This window comes from Hemicordylus capensis, chromosome 12, assembly GCF_027244095.1.
Source record: "Hemicordylus capensis ecotype Gifberg chromosome 12, rHemCap1.1.pri, whole genome shotgun sequence".
Classification (NCBI taxonomy): domain Eukaryota; kingdom Metazoa; phylum Chordata; class Lepidosauria; order Squamata; family Cordylidae; genus Hemicordylus; species Hemicordylus capensis.
Genome location: NC_069668.1, coordinates 19,769,156 through 19,796,310, shown reverse-complemented (window position 1 = coordinate 19,796,310; position 27,155 = coordinate 19,769,156). Strand labels below are relative to the sequence as shown.

Genomic DNA, 27,155 nt, shown 5'->3' with positions numbered 1-27,155 from the left:
CTTTGAACTTGCAATAAAGCCAGCAGCCTGGGAAATCTCCTGGGGCAATTGTCAGCTCATTCTGCCTTGGTAAGAAGCCAGGTAGAAAAGTTGCTGGAAAAGGGAGAGGATAGGACTTGTTTCCCGGGAGGGTGGTTTGTTCCGAGGCTGTCCTCTTGCGGGTTAAAAGCACAGAGTTGGGCGGGAAGCCATCCTGGAGTTTCGAGATCTATAAAACAGGCCGTGATGGCAATCCGAGCCCCATTCCGATGCGGTGCCGTACTTCATAACACCGACAGAGTCTTAAAAATGTAATGAAACGGCTTGATAGATGACAGAACTAATCCATTTAGTGCGCCAATAAATAATGAGCGAAATACATCCAGGGTTGTTTCGGAAGGGGGGCGGAAGGGGATGGTCGGCACACGCTGCTTTTCCGAGGATGATCCAGAGCCGGGTCCAAAGCGGGGGCTTCCCAGACAGGGCCAGTGCAGAAGCCGGCGGGTTTCCGGGGGAATGCAACGCGGCGCGCATTCGGGCGAGCCCTTTCCCAGGCACAGCAGCCTCGCTTCTTCCCTGACGCAGTGTGTTGGCTTGAGGCAAGCCCCCCTCTCTCAGCAAGGTGGGGGGGCCATAGTATTGGGGTCTCCTCCTCCCCGCTCCCCCTTAGAAGTCAGGGAGGAGCCAGATGATCCCGACGTGCCCCCTTACCCATCGTCATCCGGCCCTTGATCCGGGGAGCTCAGGGCAACGGAGGTGGCTCTCTGTCCCGTTTACCTTGCCCACCGCCGCGTGAGGGAGGCAGTGGCGGACCCCAGAACCGGGGGGCTCAGCCAAAAGAGAGCATGGCAGCCTTGCAGCACACGGCCCAGTACTCGGAGCAGGACGCTGCCCAAGCCCTTAGGGAAGCTCCAGCCAAGGTCTGAACAGGGAGCTGGGGCCTGTTTCCCGGTCATGCGGCGGAGTGGGCTTTAGGAGCCAGGCCTCCCCTGCTCCTGGCGCACCACTCTAACCACTGCAACACACAGCCCCCGCTCCCCCATGACCTTGTACATGTGTCCACCCATGATGCGTTGTGAGGACAGGGCGTGGGCGGCTGCAATAACCCTATGCACCTGAGAGTAAGCCTTATTGTTGGTGGGGGCTTCTTCTGAGTAAAGGTGGGAGGAGAGCGCGTCTTGTGGTAGCCAGCATGACTTGTCCCTTTTGCTAAGCAGGGTCTGCCCTGGTCTGCATTGGAATGGGAGACTAGAAGTGTGAGCACTGCAAGATATTCCCCTCTTAGGGGATGGTGGGGCCGCTCTGGGAAGAGCATCTGCAGGTTCCCAGTCCCCTCCCTGGCGGCATCTCCAGGATAGGGCTGAGAGAGACAGTCCTGCCTGCCACCTTGGAGAAGACGCTGCCCGTCTGGGTAGACAGTACTGAGCGAGATGGACCCAGGGTCTGACTCAGCAGAAGGCAGCTTCTTCTGTCCCTAGGCTGGGCACCATGCCACACTCCACCATTCAGTGGGGCTCCCTCGGAACTGCTCCGGCCTTCCCCCCGGGGCCCACCTCACAGGATTGGGCTGCCCATCCAAGGACAGGGCAGTCCTCTCCCTGCTTCCAAATCAGAACTCCGTCCAGTTCCTGGCTGGGACCCAGCAGGCGGCAGAGGCAGTTCAGCACTCTGGCCAGCTCCCAGCCAGCCCCTCTCCGCCTGCAGGGCCGCTCAGGGCTACCCCAAAGGAGGCGCAGCGAGGTGACTTTGGAGCCTGGACCGAAAGGCCTTGGGAGCTCAGCCCCACCCGCCCCGCCCCGCCCCGCTGCTGGATCCCCCTACACACCACACACGCGCGCAAAGCCAGAGGGTGCCTCTTGCTTTGTCAGCTGAGCCCTGTGTCAGAGGGCCCGGGGCTTAGAGCGGAGAGCAAAAGGAGACCCTGCAAGGCTGCAGGAGGGCCCCCCTCCCCGACACACACACACCCCTGCACGGTGGGGCCAGGCGCAAGGCCCCGGGCGCGAGAGGCGCGTCCCACCAGCCCTGCCAGGGAATGGGGAGCTCATTCCCCAGCCGGGCTCTTTCCGGCGAGCACAACAGGGCAATTAACCCACTAATATACTAGGCTATTACGTTGCTATGTCTCTTATTTTAGCCCGAGGTGATTTGAAACGCATTGGATTAAAGGATATTACGGGAGATAGCATGAAAAATAGTTTAACGTAATGAGTCGTCCCGTGATGTCTGCTATTAAAGATGATTTGCGGTCAAAAACTACAACGTACAGAAGTTCCGCCGTTTAGAAAGAGGGGAGGGGGGCTTAACCCGTTCCTGGCAGCAGCTCCAACCCACCCCCACCACCCGCCGCCGCCACCGCCTAGGGCCTTCTTTCTGGAGGAGGAGAGGTGGGGCCCAGCACTGCAGGAGGCCCGCCTTCTCCCTAAGCCCCATGGCTGTCTTTGGGCCAGGTCAGATTTCTTCCAGGGGGGTTGCAGGAGCTCGAGGGTCTGGGCGAGACACCCACCCACCCACCCCGCACACTGCAGGCGCCCCAAGCCTTTCCAGAGCAGGCCTGCCGTTCAGCCCACGTGCCTTGTCCGCTCCAGCCTGGAACAGCCATGGCTGGGCCTTTTCTTTCCTCGGCAGCCGAAATCGCACCTTCCCCAGCAAGCAAGCATTTGCCTCTGGAGGGCGCCTGCGATTCCCTCACAGCAAGCAGCAGCCTCTCCGGGAGGGGACACACACCTGCAGGCCGCCACCCCCCATTCAGAAAGCTCTGCCGGGCTGTAAGGAGGACTGACCGCATTGGCCCTCTGCTTCCCTCCCCGTCCTCCATTGTGTCGCGAATGGAGGCCCCTTGGGGCAGGGGCCTGGCCTCTCAGACTTTGTGAAGCGCACGCGCCCTTGGTTGTGTGCATGTCAGCCTCCTCTTTCTTTCTGGCGGGAGCCACACCCCAGAGACAGAGCGGATCCAGGAGAGGAGGAGGAGAAAGCAAGGCATGCCCAGCAACTCTGCCAGTCAGGAGAACAGGCTGGCTTGCTGGCCGACCAAGAGCGCCTGCAGGGGTGCCCCCCAGAGATCCTGCTGGCCAAGCCCGCAGAGCGGCCCTCTGCGTCCACCGTCTCCTGCAGCCATTCAGGAACCAAGCCAGGGTTACACCTGAGTTGCCACTTGGGAAGGCGCCTCCTCCTGCCACATAATCCCCCCCCCAGCTTTAACAAACAAATATCTCGCAGAAATGGATGTTAACAGAACTCAATTAGGCAGGGAATCACGCCCCATTATCTCCCCGACAGGCTTCTTGGAATCAGGCGGAGGGAGGAAACAGCCGGGCTCAGCACAGGCCCCACACAGCCCGGCCACGCCTCCCCTTCCATGCCCAGATGCCCTCTGGGCAAAGCTGTGCCATCCTCCCATGTTAAGTGGCCCCCAAGCTAATATGCTCACTGAGCACAGAGGCCCCTTTTCAAGTGGCAGGGAGGAGAGCAACTGGCCCTCTCCGTCCCCAGCACAGCATCCCTCCAGTGGCTGTTGCTGGTATCTACCTTACGTTTCTTTTTAGACTGCCAACCTTTGGGGACTGGAGAGCCTCTTATTTATCATTTATTTTCCTCTGTAAACTGCTTTACAAACTTTTGTTGAAAGTAAAGTTGTGCCGTTGAGTCGGTGTCGACTCCTGGCGCCCAGAGAGCCCTGTGGTTGTCTTGGGTAGAATACAGGAGGGGTTGACCATTGCCATCTCTTGCGCAGTATGAGATGATGCCTTTCCACATCTCCTTATATTGCTGCTGCCTAATATAAAAGTTTCTCATAGTCTGGGAAACAGACCAGCGGGGATTCGAACTGACAACCTCTGGCTTGCAAGTCAAGTCATTTCCCCACCGTGCTATGTTCAGTCAATCAATCAATCCTTTATTACAGTCAGAGACCAGCATAAAATTAATACAGGTTACAAATTATATGTTATATGATGATGTTATGAGGATATGATGGTACATAGCATGGCAAGGCTAAAATTAAGGATGACTGCAATTTTTAAAAGGCAAGTTATAATACCTCTTAGTACATATCATCAAAAGGCTAAAACTAAGAATGATTGCATTTTAAAAGAGAAAATAGATGGAATGCACGCGTTAATGCTAAAAAAGCTAAAAACCTAAAATGACTAAAGCTAAAAGAGATAAAATATAATAGTACAGTTTCTATTAGAAACATGCCATGTTGAAAAGCAGTCGTAGTATTTGCGTTGCAAAGGGGGCCAGTCAGGTATGACCCCGGGAGGGCTGCTGCCATCCAGAGAAGTCCGCTGGGCTAAAAGGGCCAACGGCCTGGCCCGTAACGGCAGCGTCACTCATCCAGCGTCATGGCTGGGCCAAGAGGAAACCAGGCCACACTGCATAGGCTGCCGCTCGCCTGTCTGCAGTGGAGCTTTTGGCCAGCCGAGACCATCTCCGCACATCTCCGAGAGGACGAGGGAGGAGGGAGAGCTGCCCCCCCCCCCCCATCAAAGAACTTGTCACTGCCGCTTTGGATGCCAGGAACAATCCCCAGGAGCCGGCACCTTTGAAATCCATGATGAACAAGGACCCTTCCTGGCTGCCTCTCGGCCGTCCTAACAAGCTTCCCTCTTGGGGGGTCACTCTGGGCCGCGTGCAGAGCCCCAAGTGGCAGGAGAAGCTGTCATCTCTGATTCCCCTCCGCGGGAGAGTGAGGATTTGGAGGAGGAGAGGAGACGGCCTGGCCTCCCTGACCTTTTCTCTTTCAATTTTGCTCCTTCTCTCCTCCTTGGGGAGGGGAGAGCCCCCCGCAAATCACGCTACACGGAACTGACAAACTCATCACCGTCTCCTGCCATTGCAGATCCAATCGCCGCGTCACTCTGCATCAGGCGGGAGGAGGCCCCAATGGAATTACAGCCCCATCATGGGCCTTGTTGGCCAGGAGAGGGAACCTTTCCCCCTCTGCTGCCTGTTCCATCATCCGCTCCACAGAAGCCAGGGATCCTGCATGCAGGGCCTTTCAGGCGCTCAGGGCAAGCCAGGTTCACTCCCGGAAACACAGGAGCGTGGGAAGAAGCTGCTGGATACCGAGTCAGACCACTCGGCCGTCTAGCCCAGGGTGACCTGCACTGGCTGGCAGAAACTCTCCGGGGTCTTCCCCAGGGACCGAACCCGGGGCTTTCTCAGGGCTCTGCCCCCTGAGCGACGGCCCCCATCCCCACAACCCCAGCCCCTTGTGGGCATGACCCTCCACGCACAGTCACAACATGCGCCCCACCCTTCTCCTCCACGGCTGGGAAGAGGAATGGGCTTGCTGCTCCCCGGTGCGTACGAGGACAATCCCTTTGTGAGCCACGCCTGCTCCATCCTGGTGCAGGACTGCAGGGTCTGCTCCACGGGCTGCGCCCCGGTTCCTGCGTGCCGTGACGGGGTGCACGTCTGCCACAAGGCCTGCGCCGAGATTTTGTGAGCCACAGGCTCCTGGGAGTCCACCCTTCCCTCCCAAGGACTCAGGGGTGCTTTCCGGATTCACCCCGACCCCAGTGTCCCTTCGTGTCCTCTAAGGGTGCTAATCCGTACCTCCTGCCGGCCGCCGTCCACATTTCTGGTGCCGCCTTGCAGGTTTCGTCTTTGCATGAGAGTGCTGCAACGTTGCGTGTGTGTCACCAAAAAAGGAGCTGCATTTCCCCGGGGTCGGAGTTTGAGATGCTGGGGGTCATTTTCCATACGATCCAAGCCGAAGCATTCCACCCCGGTTGTAGAGTTTAATCTGGGAAGTGCCCGAGTGAAAGCAGCCAGGGCCCAACCACTCTCTGTGAGGCCGAAAGAGAAGGAATGGCCGAGGTCACCTCCGGATGGGGGGTCTGAGCCCAGGCGTTCTGACCACTAGGCTGGCTCTCGCCAGTTGTATCCGCATCCACCCTGCATAGGCTCTTAATGACTGGCAGAAGAGGCCCTAGAGTGAGCTGGCAATGGGAAAGGCTTCTTTCTTCTTTCAGAGAGCTCTTGGCAAGATGATTTGTTATGAGGCAGAGGCCGATGTTCACACCTAACTATGGAACCCTCTGCCACAAGATGCAGCGGTGATTGCCAATGACCTAGAAGCCCTCCCCCCCGCCCAGTCAAGTCTTTTGAGCCGAGAAAGAGGGGGAGAAAACATGCCCACCCAATCAGCTGGGTGGAGACATTTACCATTTCCAGACGCGCGCGCGTGGGGTGAAATTCAAATGAAGGAACCGAGGAGAAGAACCCAAGCGGAAAGGGAGAGAAGGGCCGAGTCCCGTCTGTCGATTATCATTTGAAAAGACTCTGTCTCTGTGCTCTTCTCATCCTCCCTGGTGATGGAAATGAGGCCGTCTGATGTGCACGCCGGGGCTGGCGGTGCCTTCTTGCAGGGTTCGCCCCCAATCAGCAGAGAGGGGTCACGCCACCAAAAAGAGGCCACCTCGCAGCTCCAATTGGGGCAAGGAGGCATTCTGCATCTCAGAGGGAAGAAGCCGGCCCTCCCCTGTCTCTAGCGCGGCATGGCGGCGGCACGCGGGGAAGAGGAGTCCGCCGGCAGCGGCAAGGGGGCCTGGGTTTGCTCGACTATTACGGAGGGCCCTCCTCCGCGGTGTCCGGGCCTGTATTTCCCAGGCTCTGATTCGAAGCCTGCCTTGGAAGGGAGGGAAGGGGGTGCAGAGGTGAGAGAATTCCGTGCGCGCACAGATGCACTCCCGCAAAGCCGCCTAATAGTCTGCTGCTCCCATGCGTCTTGCTCATTAAAAGGAAAATTCTCCATTTAAATGCAAATTCAAGTTTTAGCTGGGGACTTCCCCCAAAAGTATCTCGGGGAAACACCAGGGGAAATAGACTCGGAAATCTAAAATGGCTGACAGGCACAGAAATTACTGGCCAGCAGAACCGCCTCGTGTCGAGCCAACGTTGCCGAACTGCAGCCGGATGACGCCGAGGCCCGGAGGGTCCGTCTCTCAGCATTATGGGAGCAGCGGCCATCTTGCTTGATTCACACCATCCGCCTGGTTTGCCTATGAAGCCAAGGCTCCTGGTTTCTACTCGGGGAAGGGAGCAGGCCCCAGACCAGCCGTGGGGGAAATCACTTCCCCCTGGAAGCGGCCTCCGAAGAGATCGCCAGATGCTGGCAGTCGGAAGTGAGGCCCGGCAGAGACCCATCGCTCGCCCTACAGCGAGGGGCCACGTGGCCACTAATAGCCCAGCCAGCTCTTCCGTGCTTCCACTACCAGCTTGTGGGGTCTCCAGAAACCAGTGGAGCTGCCAAAGCAGGGAGGGACACCATCCGCTCCACGGGTTGTGTTTTTTTTTAAAGCAGTGAATAAGCCATGTATGGCAAAAGCAAAATGAACTTTAATGCAAATGGCCAACCTGGGGGAAATCACTTTCCCTGCGGCTCCGGCCGTGACTTGTTAAGTATTTTTTGCTTAAGTGCAAAATCTTTGCCGTACGGGTCATTAAGTTCCTGCACGGCAATGATCATCGTTGGGAAGGAGAACTCGGGCAAAAGAAGAAGAAGAAGAAGAAAAGGCTCAGGGCCTGCTTCCAATCTGACGTGATCCTGGAGTACATCCAAAATTACCAGCCATAAATCCCAATTTTTGTCCTCTCTCTCCGGTTCTGCTGCCAATCAGGAATCCAGCGCAAGCCTCCTTTATCCAAATCTTAGGGGAAGACGGAGTCTCCAAGCTGCCTACAGATGCTTTCTTGGTGCTAGTTTTCACTGGGCGGGGGGCCAGGCTGTGGGAGGGTTACAGAGCCCCTGTCGGCAAGGCCAAGAGGAATGCTGCATCCGAGACGGGGGGTGCGGCCGAATTATTCTTGCTGGGTCCGGGCTGGGCATCTGCTTTTGCTTTGGACGAGTCAGGGAGATCATTGGTGGGATAAACAATGCAGCAGAAGAGAGCTGGTCTGTTCTATCAAACACCTGGCACGGAACCCAAGGCAGAGATGTCCAGTGGACGGGTCAAATGCCTGCTGGGTGGCAACTTTATTACTGGCTCCTTTGCCACTGCGGCGGTTGCTGGGATACACAACTGGCTCTTTGTGCAGCTCCCGGACCTGCCTAGGGACTATGCACAACCTGAACGTCTGCCCTTCTGTGCCACCCCCCCCCCACCCCCCGGCTCTCCCAAGAACTCAACTAACTGCAACTAATGCAAAATGTGGCCGCTAGGATTGTATCACATCACATCACACTCGTTCTGAAAGAGCTGCATTGGCTACCAATTTGTTTCCCCGGTCCCATTCAAGGTGCTGGTTTTGACCTCTAAAGCCCTTTAACGGTTTGGGCCCTGGAGAGCTCCAAGGACCGCCCTGCTCCAGGGATTGTTCTGATTTTGGAGATCATCTTTACCTTTGTGTTTTAATTGTTTTAATTATATTGTCAACTGCTTTGAGACTATTTTAATGAAGAGTGGGATAAAAAATCGAACAATCAATCAATCAATCACGTGTCTCTCTCTCACACACACACACACACATCATTTCCTCTCCTGCGCCCCCCCATCCTGTTCAGGCCTTGGTCTCCCTAGAAAGCCATGGGTGGAAACGATTAAACAAAAGAGACCCCTGGGGGGAATATTTTTAGACAGGGCATTGTGATCCGGTTTCAGAATTGGATTTTGCCATGAGGCAATTTAGTAGCACGCATTTTCTTCTAATGTAATTATTGCATCTTCGGCTTTGAAGGAAGACAGTGGGGGGTGCGGGGGGGGCGCGAGCCTCTCCCGAAAGCGGCTCTGCTCAGTTTCCAGACACAAGAGCCACCCATCTTGGCCCTTTGGGGCAAGTTGGCTGGAAGTCGTAGGTGGCCCTGCCTATCGGACAAAATGCAGCTGCATCTCTGAACCCGGCACAGAAGTGCTGCTGCTGCGTGTCTCTCGGGAGCAGACACAAAAGGGACAAGGGGCAGTTTTCTTGGAAGCGGGGGGGGGGGACACTGGCTGCTGAGCAGGAAAGGCTGCCAAACCAGGTTCTGGGTATATGTGTGTGTGTCTATATGGGTGTGCATGTGTGTGTGCCTATATCTCTCTCTATCTCAAGCTTTTGTTAATGTTTTGCTGGCTCTGTTCATCACCCGCGCTCCGCCGATAAAAACGGATGGCTTGCATTTAGTCCCTGCCAGGTGCATTAAACTCCCATCACATGAACAGGGGCCGGTGAAGTCTAGCATGGCCCTTCTCTCTCCGTCTTCCCGCCCGCCCGCCCGCGCTCTTCCCCTTTGTACAGAGATTACATTTCCCACCTAATGACAAGAGCGGTTTGTTCAGACACTCTCGGCTCCCGCAGAACAGTCATTGAACTCTTCCTACCATCCGTCAAGGGGCCCTGCGCTACCAAAGGCGCATCACTCACGGGGCGCTGCTCGACACCGCCATGCTTGATGAGGCGGCGTCGGCTCCCTCCCCTCACCCGCCCGGCAGAAAGTGCCGCCCCACCCGGCAGAAGCCGGAGGAAGGAGGCGGCCGACTCCGACAGGGACGGGACCGCCTGGGCCGGTTCGGGCTGCCTGTTTCGATTTGCCCCTTTTATATAGGCACACACTTCCCTTGCAAGTAGAAAAGCAGCAGATCAGGGAGAAAGCCGTGCTAGAATCTTTCTCCTCGATGCCCTGGGATTCCCCTTGCAGGGAATGGTGGGGGGGGGCGGTTCCCATGCAAGGTCACTGCCCAAAACAACACTCCCCGCCATGCAGCCAGATCTTCCACAGCACTTGTCCGCATGGTGTGTCTCGGTCCGGCCACGCATGTTTCTCCCAACCGGGTCAGAAAATGCTGGATGGCAGCAAAGTGGGACTGTCTGTTTTGCTCTCAGTCTTTTCTGCTCTGGCCGAACGTACCCAGCGAGGAGGATTTGGGTGCCAGCGTGCTGCAGCACGTTGCACTGTGGGAGAGAGTCCAGGCTAAAAGCACAGTCAGGATTTAAGTTTCCAATTAAAAGTTGTTTTGAAAGTTAAAAAAACGAGAATTATAAAAACGAAAAACCAAAGAACCTACCAGATATGACCAAAGAGGGGACATTAAAAGGCCTCTTTTAAAAGATGTGTTTTTAGTTGTTTCTTAAAAACACTGAGGGGGAGGGAGCATGGCCAAGCTCTTCAGGGAGGGTGTTCCAAAGCCGAGGGGCCACCACCGGAAAGGCCCTCTCTCGAGTCCCTGCCAAGCGGATCTCTGTTAGTGGCGGGGCCATGAGCAGGGCCTGAGACAATGAGCAGAGGGCCCTGGCCGATCCATATGGGAGAATGTGGTCCGACAGGCGCCCTGGCCCCCAGACCCAAGCAGACCTCCGATATCCCTTCCAACTCTAGCGTTCTAGAATGGCTAGAAGGCACCGGATGCAACCACACTGCTGGAGCTAAGCCAGTCAGGCCCTGGTCCGGACTGGGATGGGAGACCCCCCGGAGTCCCTTCCTGGGAGAACACACACATGGCAGGAGGGGAGTATCCTCCAATGGGCTCTCCTTGGAGCTCTGCTTGCCCGCCTAGGAGGGCTGCGGAATGCCTAGCATGCCCTCCTTGGACCAGCAGGGTGCTGACTCCGGAGGAGAGATCATTTGGCACGGCCTGATGGGGCCCTTCTGGGATTGGAGCTGGCCACTCGGGAGCAAAGGGAGGCCTGGTATGCCCTGGCTGGGGTGCTGCAGGCCCTGGACAGCTCCCACAGCCAGGACCTTGGCCAGCGCAAACCAGGAGGAGCTGGGCAGGAGCCGGGCGGCGGGAAGGGGGTCCCAGCCTCTGGCGGGTTGCAGGGTTTTAGGGCAGGCGGGGTTGGGGGAGCGGGCTTGGCCCTGCCCCTCCCACAGGCCAGCGTGGGCATTTCAGGGCCTAGCCTGGTGTTTAGAGGGGAGCCATCCTCAGGGGACTCCTCCAACTCAGAGGAACCAGGGAAAGGTGGTGGCGGCTTCTCTTTTTGGTGGGGTGGCTAGTGAAGATCCCCGCGCCGGTCACCCAGCATTGCCTGAGCCACTGGTGCTGTTGCCACCGCCTCTGCTGCCTCTTCTTCCTCTTCTTCCTCCTCCTTTGGCCTCCCCACCCTGCACGGCTGTGGGGGGCATTTCTGGGGTCTGGGATCATGAGGAAGAGTTGCAGGCGGAAATGCTCTGGAAATGTGAGGATGATAAACAGATGAGCCACTTATCCCTGCAGTGAAGCGCAGCTGGCTGCGGAGGCATGGCGCATGTCAGGCCGCTGTTAAAGGCGCAGGAGCCGGAGCCGTTTAGAGGATGTGGCAACTCTCAAAAGAATTATCCGGGAAGTCCTGCTGTTCGGAGAAACTCATCTGAATTTATTTTCTTGGGTTTGGCCATTTTTCCAAGGCAAGAACTGAGCTTTAGGAGACGCTCCACCCAAAATTCCTCCTTGGAATCCAGAAATACCAGGCCGGCTCCAGGCCGACAAATCATCCCCTCCCCTCCACGGCCTTGCTGAAGGCCCCCCTCCTCCCCCAGACGGGGGTGGGGGCCGCCTCTATGAATTCATAATGCCCGCTTGGGATCTCGTAAGTAATTGTGTCTGAAATATCCATGGCGTCGGAGAGCTGCTCCTCTTTAGACGCAAATCAGATCATTTGAATGTTTCCCCCAGAGAGCGAGAGACAGAGAGAGGACGGGAGAGAAGACCCAGGAAGATTAGGCCTTGTTTTGTAAAGTTGCAAAGCAATTACATTCCAGAGCCGGCTTTCTGGAAATTGGCTTTTCAGCGGGATTTACAAGCGAGATCCATACTCCAATTCGCCGCCCCAATTCCGTCCGCGTGTGCGAGAGGGAGAACCCCAAATCTGCCCGGCGGCTGTTTATTTATGATCCATAGACAGAATCCCGTCTGCAGGCTTCATTATAGACTCTGGTGGTCTCTGAGGCTGCCATGCATTTATAATTTTTATTGTTATATCTTTTAATTTTATTTTGCTATCCTGGCTGCAGTGGAGAAAAGGGAAGATAGAGGCCTGTATTTATGGCAGCGCAAACGATCTGTCCTCGGCGAATTGCATGTATCAGTTAATTTAATCTTTGCCAGGTTTATTTAAAGTGTTTTTCCTGCTCGCTCCCTCTTCCCCACTCAAGTTCCTCCCCGCCTCTGCTTGGTGCAGGGTGATCAGTTTGTGGTGTGTGTGTGTGTGTGTGTGTGTGTGTGTGTGTACACACACACATATATATACATATACACACCCACCCCCAGTTACTACAGAAGGACCGTGCTTTCCCTCGCTGCTTCCTTCTGCCTCCAGTGATTCCCTCTGCTGATTGACGTTTACAAATTACCCAGCAGAAAGTGTTCAGTCTTTGACCCGTGTGTTTCTATTCAGCAATGAGTAAGATTTGCAACCATTTTGTCATATAATTACTGCAAATCCCTTGAAAATTTCCACAACAATGCTTAGATGAACGGTAATTTGGCCTGGCAGCTGCTGATGCCATTACAATAAGACGGGGTGCAAAACAGTGTAATATTTCTCTCTCTCTCTCTCTGATCTAAGATTTCTGGAAGGGAGGGGGGAGAAAAAACAAGCACAGCACCTACGTCCTTCATTTTGCACAGTGGGGGAAAGAGCCAGATTCTAAGACCACGTCCCTGCTTGCAGAGCCAGTATCCGAGCTGATGTTATGGTCTTGACAGTATGTGTTCCTCACCGCACCCTGTACAGCACTTCTCCGTTTTTATTATGCATAGATCACTGGTGTTGTTCTCTGTGAAATTTATTCCACCTTTCAGCATGCTCTTGATGGGACTTATTGCATTACCAGTTGAGCGAGAAGATTTGATACTACAAAGATTCAGAGCAGCCCCCTTGTAATGCTTAGATGCCAGCCAAGACGGAGATGATACTCATCTCGTAACGTGAGGGATGCTCCCTGCGCTCTTCTGACCTTCACGATGGGCCTGTTGAAGGCTCAGATCCTGTGCGGTGCTGAGGAGCAGTGTGGCTCAGCGTCCCAGAAGCCTCTCCTCTTCCTGGGTGGCAGGAGCCCCACCCGCCTCACCCAGATCCTGGCTTCCGTCGTGGGGGTGGGGAGAGGAAAGGGTGACCCGCCGGCATCTCTAGCCCACAAGCTCACGGTGGGGGCTCCTTTGGCAGCGTTTTGGGGGGGCTTCTGTATCGAAGGCAGCAGGGACCGCAAGTGTGTCGCGGAGGAGCGCGTGGAGGGCAGCTGTTCCGGAGAGCCCCGGCTCTTAGGGAGAACTGCCATGTTGATCACAGTCCTAGCAGGAGGTGATGCCGTCTTTGGGGAGGGTCTGTCTCAATAGCGTTGGCACCATCGAAAGACGAGAGGTGGCAGTTCAGAAGGGTATCCCCCCTGGGCCAGTGCGCTGATCACAAAGCTGGTAACTGAATCCTCCCAACACACTTCTTTGGCAGGTAGGAATCTGCCGTATACTGAGTCAGACCCTTGGTCTATCTAGCTCAGTATTGTCTTCACAGACTGGCAGCGGCTTCTCCCAGGCTGCAGGCAGGAGTCTCTCTCAGCCCGATCTTGGAGAGGCTGCCAGGGAGGGAACTTGGAGCCTTCTGCATGCAAGGATGATTAGGCCCTTTTCTGGCGAATACTGAAGATGCTTCTCCGGCAAGGCCCCCCAGTTTTATTGTCTCTTAGAGGAGAGATGCCAGCCGCTGCACATGGGAGGGCCCAGCAGCAGGCTCACGGGTTGGCTTGCCGTTCTCTTTGGCCAGGTGCTTCAAAGCTCCTCTCAAAGTTTCACAAGATCAAGCCGTTCATGTTTACAGCACTGCTCTCCTTCATCACCTGGGAGTAATTCGCACGTAGCTTCATGCTGCGGAGTAAATGTTGAGCGAAGCCACTTTGGATTACACTCGCGGCATTGAGGGAAGCGGCCCCTCCCCTCTGCTCTTGGGTTTTGTTTTGATGCACGGTCACATGGCATGCCTCCATGTTGTCCTTCTAACCAATGGTGGGGTGGGGGGGAGAGAGATTACTAAAGAGCTACATCTGCATTTCTAGAGAGAGTATCCTTCTTATCATGCTAATGATTCTATGGCACTGCCTACTCAGAAAAAGTAGCTTAAAACCAGCATTTTTAAAACCCGGTAATACACCAAGATAAGCTAGAATTCGCATGACAAAGCCCGATTTGTGTGCGGAGTGGGTCCGAGGATCTCAAAGGGACTTCGGGGTAAGGTTGGCTGGTATGTGAATGCACACTCTCTCTTCTGGAGGAGATTTGGGGTAACAGCCCTGTCTGCAAAGCCTCTTGGAGATGGGTGTGGACTCCAGGCCAATAAAGGTATCCATCAATACCCCTGGTTCCTTCCATAATGGAACTCAAGGCAGCATTGATAGAGTTCTGTGGCAATTTCTGAGAGGGTTTCCAGCCCCAGATCTCCCCCAAGTTTGTTTGAAAATCCTCTGGCAGAGCTGCCACCACTCTCCTATTATTATTATTATTGTTGTTGTTGTTGTTGTTGTTGTTGTTGTTACATTTATATCCCGCTCTTCCTCCAAGGAGCCCAGAGTGGTGTACTACATACTTGAGTTTCTCCCACAACAACCCTGTGAAGTAGGTTAGGCTGAGAGAGAAGTGACTGGCCCAGAGTCACCCAGCAAGTCTCATGGCTGAATGGAGATTTGACCTCGGGTCTCCCCGGTCCTAGTCCAGCACTCTAACCACTACACCACGCTGGCTCTCTATGAGACAAGACTACGATTAAGACCTTCCTTGTTCTATCTAGAACCAGGGTGGACTCAAAATGCAGCCAAAATGCCTTAAAAACCCCTCTAAAGAGCATGTAGCCAGGGCAGGCATGTAGGGAGACAGAACAGAGCCTGTTTCCAGCCAGATCAGGTTTAAAAGAATCAAAAGCTAGCTTATTTAAGTAGATCTGAAAAGGCAGACTGTTACAGGCAAGCCGGTTAAAATGCACAAGCAGCTGTGAGATCCCTTTCTTCCTGCCTGGCGTTAGACAGGAGGCTCAGCTGCTCTTAGGTCCTAAGTTGCAGTTCAGAAAACAACAGCGTGCCTCGTGGTGAAGTCTGCACGCTCCCAGGAGCCATGCAGCCTGGTCTCAGCTAACCAAGCTAAACTAACCCCCAAGCAACATGTTGGTGGAAACAGCACGCTCAAGGGGCCCTCTGTAATTGCACCTCTGACTATTTCAAGAGCGGTTTTCAACAGGCTGCTCTTAGCAGGGGGGGAAGCTCTGCTCTCCGCCCCCTGCTAAGGGGGCAGAGAGCACAGCTTCCCCCCCCCCCAATATTGGCAGAGAGCTAGGGAGACACAGTCGGGGGGCGGGGTAACTTGGGACTCTGCTTTTATTCTTGAGAGTCGGAAAGTCCAGTGTCCTCTGAGAGGAAGGCAAGGAAGGGGGGGCCATTGCCCTCAGCTGCTGGAAAGACCAACAGCCTGAGTCAACATCTTCTTAATCTTATGCAATCTCTGTGTTTGGGTATTGTAAACCGCTCTGGGGTGCCTTTGCCAAGGCAGAAAGGCAGCATAAAAATGCAACAAATAAATAAATGCGTTTAGGATGCAACAGAATTCTTGGTCCAAGTATTGGACGGTGTGGGAATGTGACACCGCCCCCCCCCCCCCCGCCACCATGTCTCTCTCTGTCCACTGTGCTGTCCGGCTTATCGCTTTATGCTGCAACTCAGACCACTGCTGAAGCAGCAGGCCCAGGGGGTCGGGGTGGGCGTGCATTCACCAAGCGGCCCGCCACCCAACCTTCTCGGTGCTCACTCAGAAGGAAGTGCCCCGTCTTGCTCCCAGGAAAGCACGCCCCGGATTGCCGCCTAAAGCCTGTCCACTTTGCTCGCCACCAGTTCCCCGTCCAAATTCCTGGCGCCTGAAGCCGCCCACGCCCTCCGCCCCATGGTGGGGCCGCCTCCAGCCACTTGGCTTGCGTTTGCCGAAATGAGCTGTTGGGGCTGGACGGGCCCAAAGGAAAGAGAAAAGGCGATGGCGAGCCAGGCGCTGCTGCCGCCGCTGCTGCTCGGGGCCCGGCGGCCTCTCTCTCACCTGTCTCTGCACGGCAGCTGACAGAAGGTAAGCGATGCCAAACGTAATCTGAGATTCATCAGCCTAAATGGCTGCCGTTCTCGAGTGGGCAGTAATCAGGCTGCGCGTGTCAGTAATTGGCTGCTACAATCCATCTCCTCTCCTCGCCGGTAAACATTCCACAGCATTAGACAACAGCCAAGTTAATTTCAATCCCGCCTCTCGCCATCACATGCAATTGGCAGGGTAAATAGGGGAGCGCGCCTTCCTGGCTACTTACCGCGGTCTTGTTCAGCTTAAATACTGAGCGAAACACACGGGCCAGGCGGGTCAGGGAGAAATTATAGAGACCAAACCTCCAGCTGAAAGTGAAAATGATATGAAAAGCGGGGAGGGGAGAGGGGGAAAGAGGGGAGAGACGGACCAGCACAGACCCTGCTCAGGGTGGGATTCGGGTGGGGATTCAGGGTGGGATTCGGGTGGGGGGCTGCTCACCTCCTGGGCGTAAGACGTTGGGGCCAGAACTGGCAACAAGAGGCACGGTGGAGTTTTCCAGGGGCCAGATCTGGAGTGGAATCACAGCGGGGGCGAGGGGGGGATTTAGGGATCTGCTCCTGCTGTGGCCTTGGTGTGGATCGTGGCCCCATGCCGCTGCTCTTTGCTTTACAAAAAAAAACCCTCCCATCATGCTCTCAGAGCGTGGTGTCATCTGGCCTTCTGCGGAGGGGTTCTGCGAGTCCCCAGGTTGCTGCCCAGGCAGGGGTCTCTCTGCATCGCACTGGCTTCTCCTTCCTCCGGCCGCCCTTTGCTGGGTTGGGCAGTTGGGTTGAGTCCCTGTTCTGGATCACTGTCATGGCTCTCAATGCAGAAACCCAACAGGATTCTCGGCCTCCAGAGGAGGCTGCCCCTTACACTGGAGGAGGAGGATCTATGGGGTGAAAGGGGGCCGCTTCTGGTACCAGACCCCCCCCCTCCCCAGACCACCCAGTTGGAGCGACCCAGCAGTGGCCATTCCAGCAGAGGCCCCCAACGCCACCCACACCTCTGCCGCTCCTGCAGAAGCCTCAGTGGTGCGTCAGAAGCCGCCTGCTCCCCCTGGGGCTCCAGCAGGCCCCCTAGATCAGGCGCCCCCAGAGGGTGGCCCTCCTCCCCTGTCCCGGAGCCACCAGCCTCGTCCCCAAGACCCCCAGAGAAAAGAGGTGATGCCGTGCCTGAGCCCAAGGCCAGCTGAGGAGGCAGCTGGTGCACCGTTGGCCCTCAGTGGGTCTCCTCGGGAGGAGGGGAAGTGAGCCTATTATTTCAAAATAAAAGCCCTTCCAAAAATGGCTCCGGGCAGTTGACACAGCGAAATAACAAACCAAGAAGATGGCTCCCTGTCCCCAAAGGGCTCACCATCTGAAAAAGAAACAGAAGAGAGACACCAGCCACAGTCAGTGGAGGGGCTGTCGAGGCCTCCTTGGGAGTAGGGCCTGCTGAGGCAGAGCGGGGCAGGGGGTGGCCCCCCTCGGAGCATGCAGTGCAAGCCCTCAGGCCCAGATCAGCTGCAGCCGGATCAGCCCCTTTGCAACTTACCTGCTGCTTTCGTTTCGATCTCTCTTCCTTGCAGGCAGCCTAGTCGTCGCTTCTGCAGCAGGCCAGGCTTTATGGGCGGGTGTGTGTTGTGCTGGTGAACAAGTGCTAGGATTCTTTTCCATTGCTCAGAAAGATTTGTTTTGTTTCTCTAACATACTTGTGTCAATATGGCATTGGCAGATGACGATATTTAGAAATAATCTCTCCTTGTTGCTAAACACCTCTTTCGTAGCAACCAAGAAGAGTAAGCTTCCTTACAGTTGTGGGGGGTAGTACTTCCATGTTTCAGAAATCTGGCAGATAAAAATATTCTTTCAAGGTAGTACAAAAAGGAATGATCCTTGCTGGGTGACTCGGGGCCAGTCACTTCTCTCTCCGCCTAACCTGCTTCGCAGGGTTGTTGTGAGGAGAAACTCAAGTATGTAGGACACCGCTCTGGGCTCCTTGGAGGAAGAGCGGGATATGAAATGTAAAATAAATAAAATAAATAAATAATGATGGGGGCCTGGAGCACCTTCCTTAGGGGGCAAGGCTACAGCATCTGGGGCTTTGGCGGCGGGGGGGGGGGAGCAGCTAAGGAGGGAAGCTGTAGAGGTTTCTACAAGTATGCCTTGCGTGGAGAAAGTGGAGAAGGCCCCCCTGATTTGCTGGGGCTCCGTTATTAACATTGAATTCAGAAGTGAGACACTTCTAAGGAAATACTAGGGCTGCAAAATCCTATGCGCACACCTGCCTGGGAGCCCCATTGAACCCACTGGGACTTACTTCCACGTAAATAACCTGCTTAGGATGGCTCTGTAGGGAAGGCAGGTGAAGAGGGGAGTCGTCTTGGAGAGGCACACCCCTGTTCCTGGATTAGCGCAGGCAGGAGAACCATCCTGTCAAATGAACATTTCTGCTCCTTCAAGACAAACGGCAATAAAATAGAGCCAGGCAAGGCAATCACCGGGTCTCCTAATATTTCTACAGCGCTTTGCAACCCCTGGTGAACGACTTTTAATTTTTTTTCCATCGCGAGAAATAATGAATCACAGGCAGGAATAGAAATGTTTGTGGTGTCGGGTTGAGGCTACATAAAAGCCGTGAATGATGGCGAGGAGGGGGGGGGCGGCACCCAATTGCCTACCCAGAAAGAAGCAAAAATCATATTTGAAATGGTTTTTCCTCCTGCCTTCCAGAGCGATTAAACCACGAGAAGTAAACAGTTTGCTAATGAAATAAAACAATTATTTCTGTTCCTCCCCACTGTGCCCACTTCGAAGGGCCTTTAACTTTGTCTGTCCCTAGAGAATTGAGAGAGAGAGAGAGAGAGAGAGCGCTTGTGGCTACAGCCAGGAGCAGAGAGAGCCCACCACCAGCATTTCTGAAAGCACTACACCTCTCCTTCAAGAGGCATAAGAAACGGCCATAATTATGGCTACCATTTCTACCTCTTCAGTCCAGCTTAAATAACTCCATTATATGGAGCCCAGCTTTATAATTTTCTGTGGAATGAAGAAGGGGGCAAAGCAAAGAAACAAGCCAATTTACTTGTTTATGTTCATTCCAGAAACGCTTCTCAGAAGAGAATGGCCGTTTCCCCCACTCCCCGCGTTCTCTCATTCTCCCAGCTTAATAGATGTTCAGCCTTCACACACACACACACACACACACCCTTCTTTTTTTAAAAAAAATGTCTAAAATCCACCTGTACAAAGAGGTTGGAGGGTGAAACCGAGCTGGGCTGTTTGGGTCCTTCTTCCTGGTCTCTGCCTCTCTCTTGGGATGGCACCGCCTGTTGAGTGCCGGGGTCAGGACTGTGCAAAACGTGCACAACCTTTGGCTTAGCCTTGTCAAAATTGTGCATTTATTATTTATTATTGATTGATTAGATTTGTATCTAATCTTCCAAAATGGCTCCGGGCGGTTTATAGGGCCAGGGCGGTTTAAAATCCATTGGATTCCTCCCCCAAATACAATTCTGGGGAGTAATCCCCCCCGCCGCCGCAGGAAGGGTCTTCTCCCAGTGGAAGAGCTTAGCCAAGGGGAGAGTCCACGTGACATGAGACAAGGGTGAGTGTAGGAGCTCAGGCAGGCAAAACACACACCCCATCCAGCAACAGTGCAAAGAAGGCATCAGTGCAAAGGAGGCATCTTTTCAAGTGGCGGTTCTTTTATCCTCTGCTTCTTAGAGGCATCCGGGCCTCTGTGGGAAACAGGATGCTGGACGGGATAGGCCTTGGGCCTGGTCCAGCTGGGCTGTTCTGGGGTCCTTGTGACGCTCTAGTGTTGGTTTCCAGTGTTGGGTGGCTGTTGCTCTTTAGGGAGGAGACAGGATTTCTGGACTGGGGGTTCCGATTCCTTTCAGTTCCTACTAGGGGTCCTGCCCAAGAAGTCTCAGAGGTTTGCACCGCAGGTGACTGGCAAGCCGTGTTGAAGACGGGCTCAAGGGAGAGCTGGGGATGAAGAGCCACCGTGATACACAATTCACGAAGAGCTCCAAGTACAAGCAGGTTCTTACCTGGGATTGGGGGAAATGGCACTTTACTCGGGATTCGAGGGTTTAAGACTGGTGGGCAGCCGGGGATCAACTACATACTTCCCATGACTTGTACTGGGCCGAACACTCAAATCCAAAATATCTTTGGATACCACACCAAATATGCAGCGGAAACCTGAATGTTTGAAGGACAGGCCATGAATATGGGCACATCTGCCAAAGGGCCTGTTAACTGGGAAATGGTTCTCTCTTTCCCTCATGTTCAGATAGTTTGAAATATTTTCATCACGACAATCCAGAAGAGCCCGACATTTTTGGTCCCGCCGCAGTGTTTCACAAAAAGATGGCAGGAAATAATTTAAAACAAGTTGCAACCCCAAAAATATAGCAGCAGCACCCATGTTTTTTGGAAACTCCTGAGCGGAAACTCCCGGGAATGTGGAGGGAATTCAGTTCGTGGCCAATCCAGTTCTAGCCCCTTGGCCTGCCTCGCCCCCTTTTTAACTCTCACGCCATGCATGGTGGAAGGCAGCGGGGATCAGGGTGTGTGTGTGTGTCTTCCTCGGTTGGCAAGGAAGGACATTTCGCAGCATAAGGCTGCCATCTAGTGCCCAGCACAGCACAGGATCTGTGCTGGCTGCGAGAGATGCCAGACCCCCTCAGTCCATAAGCCGGCCTGCTAATTTGACAGCAAAGTAGGAGGGGGGGGGATTAAAACATATTAAAGGTGTTAATAAGTGACTTATTTAAACGGGGTATTGCATATTGAACATTAATCACCGTGCCGTTAAAAGTGTAATTAAGGAGTCACTCTGCCTTCTGGAGAAGGCGCGCTTGGGAGCCGAGAGAAAACGGCCTCTTTATTAATACAAATTATTTTATTTGGCTAAAGCTAATAATTCTAAGTGAGGTCAACGGGACTCCTTGCGCACGGGAAGTGGCACCCTTGCCCGAGCAGCGTCTCCATGGCAACGGACGGCGAAGTGCGCCCTCCGCTCGGCGGTGATGGCTTCGCGGCTCGCCTACCCGGGGCTGGAATTGTTTCCAGGAAAACGCAGCCCTCAGCGCCAGAGACGGCCGGCACCATTCCTCCCACCTTGCCTGCAAAAGACAGGAGGGGCTGGCAGTGTGTGTGTGGGGGGGGGTCCCCTGGCAGCAAGCTGGGTTTCCAGTCTATACACACTACTACGGATGATCCCGACACAGATGCAACTTTCCTCTTTTTTAATCTGGCGCTCCGGCCCAGTTTCTAAAGGACAGCGAAGGCCAGGGAGGGAAGAACCCTCAAAAACGACCCTCTTCCGTGCCAGCCTTTAGCTTCTGACATATTTGCCATGTTCGTATCTGTACGTTGCATTTTTACTGCGGGGTTTGGGATAAAGGGCCTCACTAAAGGGGCGTCGGGAGGGGTGGCCCCAGTGAATGGCTCACAGCCCTGAATCTCACCAGCCGCCCTCCGTGGGCACAGGGCCGAGGAAAGAGCTCCTGGCCTCACCTAGTTGGCTTCTGCCTTCCTACAGGCAGGATTATTATAATAGAGACTTTTATAAACATATGTGATTATTCTTGGAGGGGAGGGGATTGAGCTTAGTTATAAAAAGTGGGGCTGTGGGCCCAGGTCCGATATCTCTTAAGTGGCTAGGAATGCCCCCAGCCTCAAAAGATCCCCTTTATGGCTGAATGGCAGGAAAACGTGAGTTCCAGCCGGCCTCTGGCGTGTCTTCCAACTGGCCCCAAGGCGACTGCGAGGTGGCAGCTTTTAGTCTTGGCTCCTGTTGCTTGGAAGGCCTGCCCCAGCTTCTTGCCTTTTGGGGAGCGGTAGAAACCTGGCTTCTCGGGGAGACTAAGCTCTACCTGTCAGATAGCAGCCTGCTGCTGAATAGTGTATGGAGCATCATCTCCTCCCCTTTTCATTGATGCTTCTATATTTTGGGGGTTGCAATTTGTTTTACATTATTTCCTGCAATTTTTTAAAAAAATACTGCTGTGGGGACCACAAAAGGCCATGATAAAATTATTATTATTATTATTATTTAACATATTGTAATACTGCCCAAAACTTACATCTCTGGGCAATTTACAAATACTAAAATTTCTACTTTCTATAGCTTCTACTTTCTACAGATTTCTACTTTCTAAAATTTCGACTTGCAAATACTAAAATCTCAAGGTATCGGAACATGAGGGCAATGGATACCTGTTTCCAGGTCGAAGGTGCATAGCCGTGCTTAGCATGGGCTCCCCGGGGCTCCAGGCAGGGGTCGGCCTGCTTCCTGTGCCCACAAATGCAAATGCAAATGGCCTCTGTGCATGCCCAGAGGTCACAAAAATGGCCTCCGGGCATGCCCAGAGGCCCAAACCAGGCTGTCATTGGGGAAGTATTGAAGAGAGCGCCTTCTTTGCTATGAACCACACGGCCGGTTGAGATCATCTGGAGAGGCTGGTCTGCAGCCACCACTGTTAGGAGCGGATATGCACATCCCTCCTGGGAAGGCAGGAGCCCTGAGGAGGCTTCGTTGCAACTCAGAGCGGGACTTGGAATGAGTGATGTGTGGCTGGAGCGAAGAATCTCCTGGTTTAAATATAGGTCCGTTTTGAATGATGTTGTTTAGGTGAGGCTTAGAATACTAAAAGAAGATCTCATACTTCTCTTTAGCAATATAAAGTAAAGAACTGTTACAGCAGGGAAATGACTTGAAAAGCAAGCCAGAGGTTGCCGGTTCAAATCCCCACTGGTGTGTGTTCCCCAGACTACGGGGGACACCTCTATCAGGCAGCAGCAATACAGGAGGATGCTGAAAGGCCTCATCTCAGACTGTGCGGGAGGAGATGGCCATGGTCAACCCCTCCTGGATGCTACCCAAAGGAAACCACAGGGCTCTGTGGGTGCCAGGAGTGGAAATTGACTTGACGGCACCCTTGACCTTTACTTTGCCGTTCTATGGCTGCCTTCAGAGTAGCAGAATCTGCAGAACTCCAATCATTTCCCACAGGATTCAGACCTTGGACAGCTCCCAAGGAGCGCCTCCTTGCTAGGCCCTCAGGGGACTTCTCTGAGGCAGAAAAAGAGAGGAGAGGTGTGTCCCGCGGGTGCTGGATCTGGGGGTTCTGGCCACATGGGGAATCTGCGGGGGGGGGGGCACGGGATGAGCCCCTCGCTTTCTCTCACTGTCTCTCATCCCCGGAGCTTTTTGCCCCACCTGGCTCTGGAAACAGGACCCCCTTCCCTCCATTTGCCCAGTTCCTTCTTAGAGCGCCTAAGCCAGTGGCCATGACCTCCTGTCCTGGCAGCCGAGGAGGGGCTGGCCCCTGGCCACGGGCGGCGTAGCTGAGGACCCGATCCCTCGACACCCCTGGCCAGGTGCCCCCGGAGGCGCTGCCGCCTGATGGGGCAACGGGAAGCTGCCTTCCTTCCCCCATCAGGTCGGCGCCCGTCCCCCCGGGCTTGCCGAGGCTGTGCGTTACTCAGCCTCCAACCAATTGCCTTCTGAGCGCGGCGGTGATTTATCTCCGTCCCCGCATGATGTCATTCGTTTATGTATGGTATTACCCAGAATACAGCATTAACATTTCACTATTAGTCTTACCTTTCAGTGCAAAAAGATAAAGGCGTAAATCTCGAGACACAATGCAGGTGTCAGCCGAGTTGATCTAGTGTTACAAGTTGGGTGACGTTGCGTTGGCACCTCCCCGCACCTTGAGCAATGCGGGGGAAGCAAATATCATTTTTCTCCCGGCTGTGAGCGGAAGGGTTGCTTTATTGGGGCCCTGGGGCTCATTTTAATTGCTGGTTGGCCCCACAAAGTGGACTCCGGTGTGGAGCTGCTGTTTCTGGTCAGGGGAAACAGGGCCAGCCATCTCTCGGGTGCTTCAGACTCCCTCTTCTCCAGGTGATGGGTGGTTCAAGGCGTCCTTTTGACAGGGCTGGTTTTCTTCAGAGGCAGGTAATGCATGTAAGAACATAAGAGCAGCCCTGCTGGATCAGGCCCGAGAAGGCCCATCTCGTCCAGCATCCTGTTTCGCACAGTGGCCCACCCTGCCCTCTCTCCTGTTGGTGCTCCCCTGCATCTGGGATTCAGACGCAGCCTCCATCAGGGAAGCCGCGCTGGATCCGGCCGCAGGTCTGTCTAGAGCAGCCTGCTGCTATGTTTCCCAGCAGCGATAGAGGAAGGTGCTGAAAGGCATCATCTCATACTGTGGGGGAGATGGCAAGGGTAAACCCCTCCTGTATTCTACCAAAGACAACCACAGGGCTCTGTGGCCACCAGGAGTGGGCTCGAGGGCACACCTTGCCTTTAGCCCCACTGTGATATATAACTCACACCTCTAACTGATGCTGGGGCAAGGGGGGGAGCTAACTGAGCAAAGAGGCACCTTTCAAAGTAGTGACTCTCTTATATTTAGCAGGGGGGAGCAACTGGCCCTCTCCGTCCCCAGTTGGTGTCTACCTTGGTGTCTACCTTGGGTTTCTTTTTAGACTGTGAGCAGCCTTTTGAGGACAGGGAATCATCTTCTTTATTATTTATTTATAAATCTATGTAAACCACTTTGCCAACTTGGGTTGAAAAGCGGTCGATAAATACTGGTGGTGTTGGTAGTGGTGCTACACTTGAAATGTCTACACGCTGTGCCAGAGCGTGCAGCGGACCGGGACCCAGGTTTCTGCGTGAGGGTGTGGCACTCCCGCTCGGTGGGGGGGTGGGCCTCATTCCACCCAGGTGGACAGCAATGCGAATAGTATCTATTCACAAGTTCCAGCCCATCTCCCATAACTTATTAACACATCATCAGGATTAATCAAGCCCCCCTGGACACTGAAGCAGGCCGCTAATTAGTTGGCGATGATAACTCGATTTGTCATCCCTTCCCAATTAGTCTCCTGTACTTTTCGGAGCCTTAATGGCCCCTCATTCTCCATCGAGGTGTCACCCCCACGCGTCTCTCCTCCTAATTCTTCCGCAAACTTGACAAAAAGTTGTTAAATATAGATTATCTTTAGATTTTTATAATTAACACAACTGAACCAGCCTTCGGTCTAAACATTTCCCCTTGAACTATAAATCTTGGCATTTCCCACAAAACGGCCGTGCTTCTTGCAGGAGCTGCAAAGAGGTGGCTCAGCATCTGAGGGAGCCTTTGCGTGGGATGAGGTGGGGGGGGGGGGCTGTGTGGAATTCATTGCCAGGAGGTGTGTGCAGAAGGGGTGGGGCAAACTATTGGACAGGATGGCCCATGGCTGGTGGCCATGATGGCTAGGGGGCACCTCCCAGCTCGGAGGCAGCATACCTCTGGATACCAAGTGCTGAGGGCACAAGGTGAGGTTCCAGCCCCGGGGGCTCCCAAGGGTAGGAACACAGGCAGCTGCCATCTACTGAGTCACACCCTTGGTCCATCTGGCTCAGTATTGTCTACCCAGACTGGCAGCGGCTTCTCCAAGGTTGCAGGCAGGAGTCTCTCTCAGCCCGGTCTTGGAGAGGCTGCCAGGCAGGGAGGGGACTTGGAACCTAGATGCTCTTCCCAGAGCAGCCCCAACCCCGAAGGGGAAAATCTTCTTGTGGCTCTCCTTGTGGGCTTCTCAGAGGCACCTGGTGGGACACTGGGACACCGGACGCAGGGGGGAGAGGGACCTTCACCTTATCCAGAGGGGCTTTTTATCCAAGGGTCCTGGATTTTAAGCTGAAAGTCCTGAGCTCCAAAGATCGTCTGTGTCTCTCTACTTCTGCCTGCGGGCTCCTTGTGCAAGCATTACCCACATCCTTTGGACACGTGGAGCAGCAGAGGAAAATATACCTTTCTTGTCTTTTATCCCAGCTAAAATCCAGAAACCACCCCCACCCCACTTGCCATGGGTGGCCTGTTTCTCTGCAAAATCTGCCACGGTTCATTCTCTTGCGTGTTTATTTCTGCACCAGCCCCGAGTAAATCAAAGCTTATTCCAGCTGGCGAAAGCATGTAGCAGTTGTTGATCACAAGGCATATTTTTCTGGGATATATATATATATATTTTTTTAAGTGGTTAATTTGGAGGCAGTTGTCCCACTGTGGTATAAACTCACGCCCTCTAACTGATGCTGGAGGAGAGAAGAGGGAGAGAAGATTCTGTTCAAATGTTATAGAACCTACCTGTCCTCTGTGGAGAAGGGCGTAACCCCCGACCCTTGCTTCCCCATCCGATCCGTGGCCATGCTGCTCCCTGCCATCCCCAAGACCTCTGCCGTCCTACAGACGCCATGCCAAGTGGCAAGCAAGGTGTGTGTCGGAGAAGAGGAGTCTGCCGTGCAAGCCGCAAATGCAAGAAAGGGAGCGGATGACGGAGGAGGGGAAGTCGGCGGCTGTGCCGCCGAGGAGCCCAAATATGTATTACAAGCAAATTTGGAAAGAAATCAATGGCATGTAATTAGATTTTGGTTTTTTTTAAAAAAAAACTCTCTCTACATTTTGTTTGGCTGGGGGTGCGTGTGTTTTATAAATAGCATCTCTCTATGAAAAGAGCAAGGGAGATTAAATGGTACAAGGAGGCGGGCGCCTGAGCCAGAGACGGGAGCTACTAAACCGTGACAGTTCCATCACGGCTGTCAGGAGACAGGTTACGGGAGGAAGCGGGCGGTGGGCGGGGGGGGGGGGAGAAAAAGACAAAAGAGGGAGAAGAAAAGAGCAGTGGAGAGAGGGAGGCAAGGAAGAGGGCCGCCTTCTCGCTTTGGAGGCCCAACTGCACATGGGAAAGGAGAGTCATTTCATAGAAACGACAATAGCTGAATGTCTGGGGTGCCTTTTAGGGATAACCTCCAAACAGAGGGCCATCCTAAAATCTGGCCTTCTAGGAGGCCATGCTAAAACACCACTGTAGGGCAATTTTAAGGCCCCAGCCAGATTGGGCAGCAGGGATGCCACCAGGGCAGCCCACAAATTGAGGAACTGAGTGAGAACCTGGCTGCTCAACAGCGCCACCCTGAGAGTGGTGGAAGGGAGAATTGCAGCCAATCAGCTCCAGAGGAATCAGATGATTCAGGGAGCCAATAGGGTCCCCATGTAAGAATGCTCCTAGGTTTGCCTAGCCAGACTGAGCAATTCAACAGACAGACAGTCTCACCACCACCACCCCGCCTCTCTCCTCCAGGGGGCAGGGATTGATCCCTGGCACAAAGCATATGCCCCCCAGGCTTAGTATGTCTGCTAGCATT

At 54.2% G+C, this 27,155-nt stretch overlaps 1 long non-coding RNA gene across 3 annotated transcripts in view; it reads left to right on the top strand.

The window, feature by feature from the left end:
* The window catches only part of LOC128336239 (uncharacterized), a 134,679-nt gene that overhangs the window by 84,903 nt on the left and 22,621 nt on the right, over window positions 1–27,155 (top strand). The window lies entirely within an intron of this gene.